The sequence below is a fragment of the Gouania willdenowi genome, chromosome 1 (assembly GCF_900634775.1).
Source record: "Gouania willdenowi chromosome 1, fGouWil2.1, whole genome shotgun sequence".
Classification (NCBI taxonomy): domain Eukaryota; kingdom Metazoa; phylum Chordata; class Actinopteri; order Blenniiformes; family Gobiesocidae; genus Gouania; species Gouania willdenowi.
In genome coordinates, this window is record NC_041044.1 from 37,081,351 (window position 1) to 37,088,402 (window position 7,052).

Genomic DNA, 7,052 nt, shown 5'->3' on the forward strand with positions numbered 1-7,052 from the left:
CATAATTAAACACTCTTGTAAAAACTATACACTTCTTTTTAAAAACCACACTTTACCATATGAAACACACGTTTCACATTACTGTACTCTGTTTGCACGAGTTACACTCTGCTGTGATAAACCTAAAACACTTTTAGCACTTCTACTTCCCTACTATCAACAAAGTACAAATATAATATAAATTCACCAAACACTACACGAGACCAATGTTGCTGACTGAAGAAACTCATTTATTTCTCAACACGACCAAAATGTTGACAGAGATTCATAATACTGAAACAAAATGTGACCAAAAAAAAAAAACTCGACATCGTCTCTTCGTCTAGCTGGATCTGGCCAGAGAATTTCATCTACATCGCAGGCAATGTCGTCATTAGCAAGACACCTTGGAAAGAAACGTCTTGAATGACGAATCCACCCTTGCATTGCTGCTACCTCCATCTGGTCACAGGCCTCCATGAATTGGATGAGGGGTACCTCAGCCTGGAAACGGAGGACATGTACCTTCCACCGCCATGCCGAGAAAAACTCTTCTATAGGGTTGAGGAATGGAGAGTATGGTGGAAGATATAAGACGGTGAAATGTGGAGGTTGCTGAAACCAGTTCTGAACCAGAGCAGAGCGGTGGAAAGACACATTGTCCCAGACAATGATGTTTTGCATATGATCGATTTGATTTGATGCTGTTATGTTGTGCAATTGGTCCAAGAATGTATGAGTGCTGTGTTGTATGGGCCCATATGGGCATGGCGGTAGAGGACCCCATTCTGTGTAATGGCTGCACAGAGTGTTATATTACCCCCACGTTGCCCTGGGACATTGACTATAGCCCTGTGGCCAATGATGTTTCTGCCCCTCCTTTGTGTTCTCATCAGGTTGAACCCAGCCTCATCAACGTACATGAACTCATGCTGGATCTCCTCTCCATCCATTTGTAGAACTCTCTGAAGAACAGTATCAGGCAAAATTGTCTAGTTCAGTGTAGATCTAGTATATATATTACAGTACAGTAAAAGATTATGAGACACTGCTAAAGTGAATACATACCTCTGCATAATCATGCCGCAGTCGTTTCACCCTTTTGGAATTGCGCTCGAAAAGCACTCGCTAAATTTGCTTCATTTGAATATGGTATATCATTTTTAGGATGCGTGCCAGTGTTGATGTCGAGACCTGATGGACATTGTTGAATATGACGTGGTTATTGACAATGTTAGCTTGGAGCTGATTGAGTGTTGTTGCATTGTTGGTCAAAACCATGTTTACTATCGCCCTCTCTTGCTGTTCTGTGAACGTGGGAGGCCTTCCCCCTTGTCGTTCCCGACCCTCAATCCAATGTAGAAAAAATAAGAACACTGTATAATACAAATAATTTCCCAGGAAAAGGTAACAGAAGTGCTGATAGTGCATAGATTACAGTAGTTACTGAAACCGTGCAGATGTTTTTGATATGATGATATTTTTACAATACCTATTTTCCAGTGGAAATGTTCTTATCACACTTGCCACTGTATATCAGCTTAGATTTGGCTGTGCTCGCAGGCCAGCCTCCCTCAGCGACAGGCCATGGTTGACAACGTGGTCAACCAGTGTTGCGCGGATCTCATTTGTCAGATTCGGTCCTCTTTGAGAACCTTCTTGTCTACCTCTACCTCTACCTCTACCTCTACCTCTACCTCCAGCATGGCCTCCTTCTCTTCCTCGTCCTCCTCTTTCTCCTCCTCGTCTTAGTCTTTCTCTGACTCTTTCTGTTGTGCTTGAAGACCGATGAACTCACCTGCTGCTTTTTATAGGGCTTACACACCTGATTGGTGTGTCTACAATTAAGCAAACGAGTGTTTGCACACCTGATGACTGTGTTGAACCAATTGGTTGGACGGTGTGGTAATTTGACAGTCAGTGCTTTGGTATTGCAAGGAAGTGACTTCATGATAGATTTTTGTGTGTAATGTATGTTAAGTGTTTTTAGTGTTTTGCAAATCACTGTGTGTAGAGTTTTGCAACAAGTGTGAGGTTGACAATGTGCTTACAGTTGTGCAAATATGGGCTGATGTTTTGTTTCTTGAGTGCAAGGTTTTGCTAATAGTGTACTACTTTTAATTTTAGTGTGGAAGCAATCCAAAAAAAACTGTAGTTGCTGCCAAAGAAGAAGTTAAACCTCAGCTTCAAGCTTAGCTAGGAAACCACATTCCTTTTTTATTGTCTGCAAGGTTTTACAAGAAGTGCATGCTGTGCTTGATAGCATTAGCACTGACTGCATGATAAGCTTTTAGGTCATATATAGGCTCAAATAAAAATGCTACTTGTTTTTGGAGAATGCACCTTAATCTGCATCAAAGGAAGCGGAAAGCTCAACGACGACACTGCCTGTAGCTGCAGCAGCTGCTGGAATATTCAGGCCTGTTGGCAGCTGTTAAGGACATAACCGTGTGTGTGTGTGTGTGTGTGCGTGTGCGTGCGTGCGCACTGTAGCACTGTCTTTCTGACATATTGTCAGGCCTTGAACCTGACTGTATGAAGATGCTTTTTCCTTTTGTGTCAGAAGTTTGGGACATGCAGCAAAATGAATCCGCTGAGAACAGCAGGAGCTTAGAAACTAGAGGTGGGACGATACGCCGAGTTCACGATACGACAGATGATAATGAGCTTACGATTACGATACAGTTTTTGGAAAGATAAGCAAAACAAAAATGTAGCTGAAAAAAACCCAAAATGCTTTTATTTGACTGAAACTGTGCACATACTTACTATGAGCATGACATTTTTTTTCAACTCAATAGGAATATGAAAAAAAATTCAGTCAAAACAACCCATGTCAGAATCTTTAACATCTTTTAAATCACTCCTTAAAGCTCTTCATACACCTGCCTTCATGTGATGTCGTCTTATTATTTATCTGTAACCTCAGTCTTGAAATATTCAGTTTTTTTTTTGTTGTTGTTTTTTTAAATATAAAAAATCTTATAAAAATTTTAAAAAAAACACACACTAAGTGGCTGAGACGACACACAAAACTGCAACAAAAACAGAAAAACCAAAAGATGACACTAAAAACAGAAAAGTTTTGTTATCATTTCATATATTTGTCTGTGTTTTTGTGTATGTGTGGTCTTGTAATCTTGTGTATTTTTGGAATCATTTCGTGTGTTTTTGTTGCCCTTTTGTGCGTTTCTCTGCGTGACATTCTTTGATGTTTTGTGTAATTTTTTGATTTTTTTTGCCATTTTGTGGATTTTCTGTCATTTTTCATGTTTTTGGAATCATTTTGTGCGTTTACTTAGTCAGGCTTCAAACTGTTGCACTGTGCACAACAAAACAAACACTGTGTGTGTGTGTGTGTGTGTGTGTGTGTGTGTGTGTGTGTGTGTGTGTGTGTGCGTGTGTGTGTGTGTGTGTGTGTGTGTGTGCGTGCGTGCGTGTCGGAGCCCTCCCTCTGACATCGCTGCCACACATGGTTAAGCATTCACCACCTGACATTGGTTGGTTTGACTCTGCAGCCTGAGGGAGAAAAACAGAGAGAGAAAGTCCACCCTTGGAAAAAAAATCCAAAAAAAAAACAGAGAGCCATTAAACTGGCGAGGCGTGTCCGCCCTCACCTCACACAGTCCACTTTCCTCGTTTCATCCCCCGTTTGGCCTGAAATCTGCCTTCTTAGTCCAAATCTGTGTCTTAAGCTCCCTCTCCTGCTCCTCTCAGTTTATCCAGTCCTGCAGAAATCCTTCAAAATCCATAATTCATGCTTCACTGCTCTTTTCCTCCTCCTTATCTCTCTCTCATTGTGTGTGTGTGTGTGCGTGTGCATGTGCGTGTGCGAGAAAGAGACCTGAATACAGATGCAAACATCCTCGTGGAAAAAAACAGCAAACACACTCACATTTTCCATCATTAACACCTTGAATTACTCCTTTAAATCTCTCTCTGCGCCCAAAATGAAAATATAATACGCTCATTAACGTAGAAAGATTTCAAAATGCATTGAAGAAGTTTCAGTATCTGATTATGAGGCACGTCAGGGTGTGTTTAAAGCTGCTGGTCATGCAGGTTATTCTCATTCCAACCATTTTATTATGTCAACACGCAGTAAACGTTCAAATCAAAAGGCCTCATTCGACAAAACTCATCCTACATAGATTTTTATGATTCTATCATCAAATTAATGAATAATGGAATCACATGGATATCCTTTTATGACCTTCTTTATTGTTTATTTCCCCTGATTTCCAGGAAACGTGGGACACGAAATGAAACATTTTTTATTAAAAACAGGATTTACGAGGAGACGCTGAATCCTCTTTTTTGATCAGCAGCGAACACTGAGGTGCCAAAGGAGAAAAAAGTACATACGCACAATCTGCTTTCCCTTTAGACAACTAGACAACTCACCACTCACACAACGTGCACGCACACGCACGTGCACACACCTCTCATTCATCTGAGAAGTCTGGAAACACAAGGAAAGCTCAGACACGTGGAGGAGACACTGACAAGACCTCCGTGTGTGTGTGTGTGTGTGTGTGTGTGTGTAGCGCGTGTCTGTTCGCACAAAGCCTCCAAGTTGTAAATCTGAGCGTCCTCTTTCTGGAGGCCCTTCAGCCTTTTCTCCAATGTGTGTGTGTGTGTGAGTGCTTAAGTGTGTGTATGCATGCTTTTGTTTTCCATCTCACGTCTGCAGCTCACACAATTCTCCCCACTAAGTCCTCGTCGACACACTCGTGCACACTCGTATACACTTATCAAGCGTTTGATCCCGGTTCACTGCCACCTGTTCTGAGCCTGTGGGGAATGTGCTGCTGTAGGAAAACACACACACACACACACAACTCTGCAAAGGATGGCGAGTGTGCATTCATCAGAAGGACACCGCCGGGTTGTGCTGGTCCTCCATTATTCATTGGTCTGGGAATGCCAAGGTAAAAATGGGACTTTCGTTAGTCAAGGGAATCTATGAAGAATCTGTGAAGCCTGTACGGCAGGGGTAGGCAACTACAGTCCTCGAGGGCCGGATTCCTGTCACTTTTAGATGTCTTTCTGCTCAAACACACCTGGTTGAAACCAATATGTTGTCATCGAGCTCTGCAGAAGCATAACGAGCCATTCATTTGATTCAGGTGTGTTGGAGCAGGGACACGTCTAAAAGTCTCAGGAATCAGGCCCTCGAGGACTGGAGTTGCCTCCGCCTGTTCTATGGCTTCAGTAATAAAACACCCTCTACGTCAGACCATCTACTTTGGTAAACAGTAAGAAAAAGCATGAATTATTGTGTAAAGTACCAAACAATTCAGTTGTAGATCTCTCAGCTCTTCCTAAATTTTCTAATTTAATGAAACTACCGTGGACTCCTTCAGGTTCCTGGGATCCACAATCTCACAGGACCTGAAGTGGACCTCCCACATAGACACAACCAGGAAAAAGGCACAGCAGAGGATGTACTTCCTGCGTCAGCTGAGGAAGTTCAACCTGCCCCAGGAGCTGCTGATAATGTTCTACACCTCCATCATTCAGTCTGTTCTGTGCACCTCCATCACTGTCTGGTTTGGATCTACAACCAAACTAGACAGACACAGACTACAAAGGATAGTCAGGACTGCAGAAAAGATCATTGGTGTTGATCTGCCCTCCATCCAAGACTTATACCTGTCCAGGGTCAGGAAACGGGCAGGTAGCATCACTGCAGACCCCTCACACCCTGCACACAATCTGTTTAAACTCCTCCCCTCAGGCAGACGCTACAGATCACTGTACGCCAAAACTTCCCGCCATAAAAACAGTTTCTTCCCTCAGGCTGTCACTCTGATCAACACTAAACAGTCAAAGAGTGTCGGACCTGTTTCTGTTACTGTGATATAACTTGGAACTAAGCCTATCAACCCTGGAACAACCTGTCACTGTGAATGTTCATGGACATAATTTTTTTTTTTCATTTAAATGTTCACCTGCACTACTCATCAATGCACTACTGCACTATTATCTTATTATTATTATTATTATTATTGTATTCTTATTTTATTCATTATTATTATTATTATTATTATTATTATTACTATTATTATTATCTTGTTATTTTTATTTAGTTTGCACATATTAGTCTAACTACTCTTATATTTATGTTTATACTTCTTTTTTCTTTTTATTTTTCTTTATTTTATTTCTTTCTCTTTATTCTAGTTGATTGTTATTATTTAATGTTATACTACCTAAGAGAGCACAGGTCACCAAAAGAAATTCCTCGTGTGTATTCATACACCCCTGGCCAATAAAGTTGATTCTGATTCTGATTCTGATTCTGATTCTATATTCGGAGGATTGCTATTTTCCCATGCTTTTATCACATGACTGCAGTCATTCTAAACCTAAAACTGTTTGAAAGCCTACATTTTCCGGAAATGATTTATCATCATTTCCCAAATTAGTCACAAAATCAATGAAATTTAAAAGAGAAAATCCTGCAGAGACTGACATCTGTTACTTATTGTTTGGATATTGTGGGCGTCTTACGTACTTTATGTAGCAATTATACGTCAAAGTACAAATTTGGGGAAATGATTGTAGAGATTGCTCATTTTCCCCCCTAAAATATGAGGCCCACTTAAGATCAAACGACTTTATATTTAGCCTCTATACTAAAATGAGTTTGAGACCCCTGGTCTACATATACGAGCTCTTTCCTCGTGTGCATTCCTTCATATATCAGTGAATGTATTCTATTAAAGTGATCAATACTAAGTCAGGATTGTGCAAAAAGTCAGCTTTTGTTTGATTGGAACAAACTGTCTGCGGTTTACATGTTTGAAAGACTTAGCAGTTGATTTCCTTGGGGTAACTTTACATTAATTTAACATTAAAATGTGTTCTTAATGCTGCCGAAGGCCATTATGTTCTGTCAGATAAAGACAAAGTGTAGGCCTGATAGATCAATGCTTGAAAAACTTAAACACTCTCATATTGACATTGTTGGAAAGGTTTGGTGCATTGCATTGTGGGATGTGGAGTCCTGTAGATGGATGCATAGAAGTGTTTTTACTTCTACTTCATTCTTAAAGCTGATATCTGGA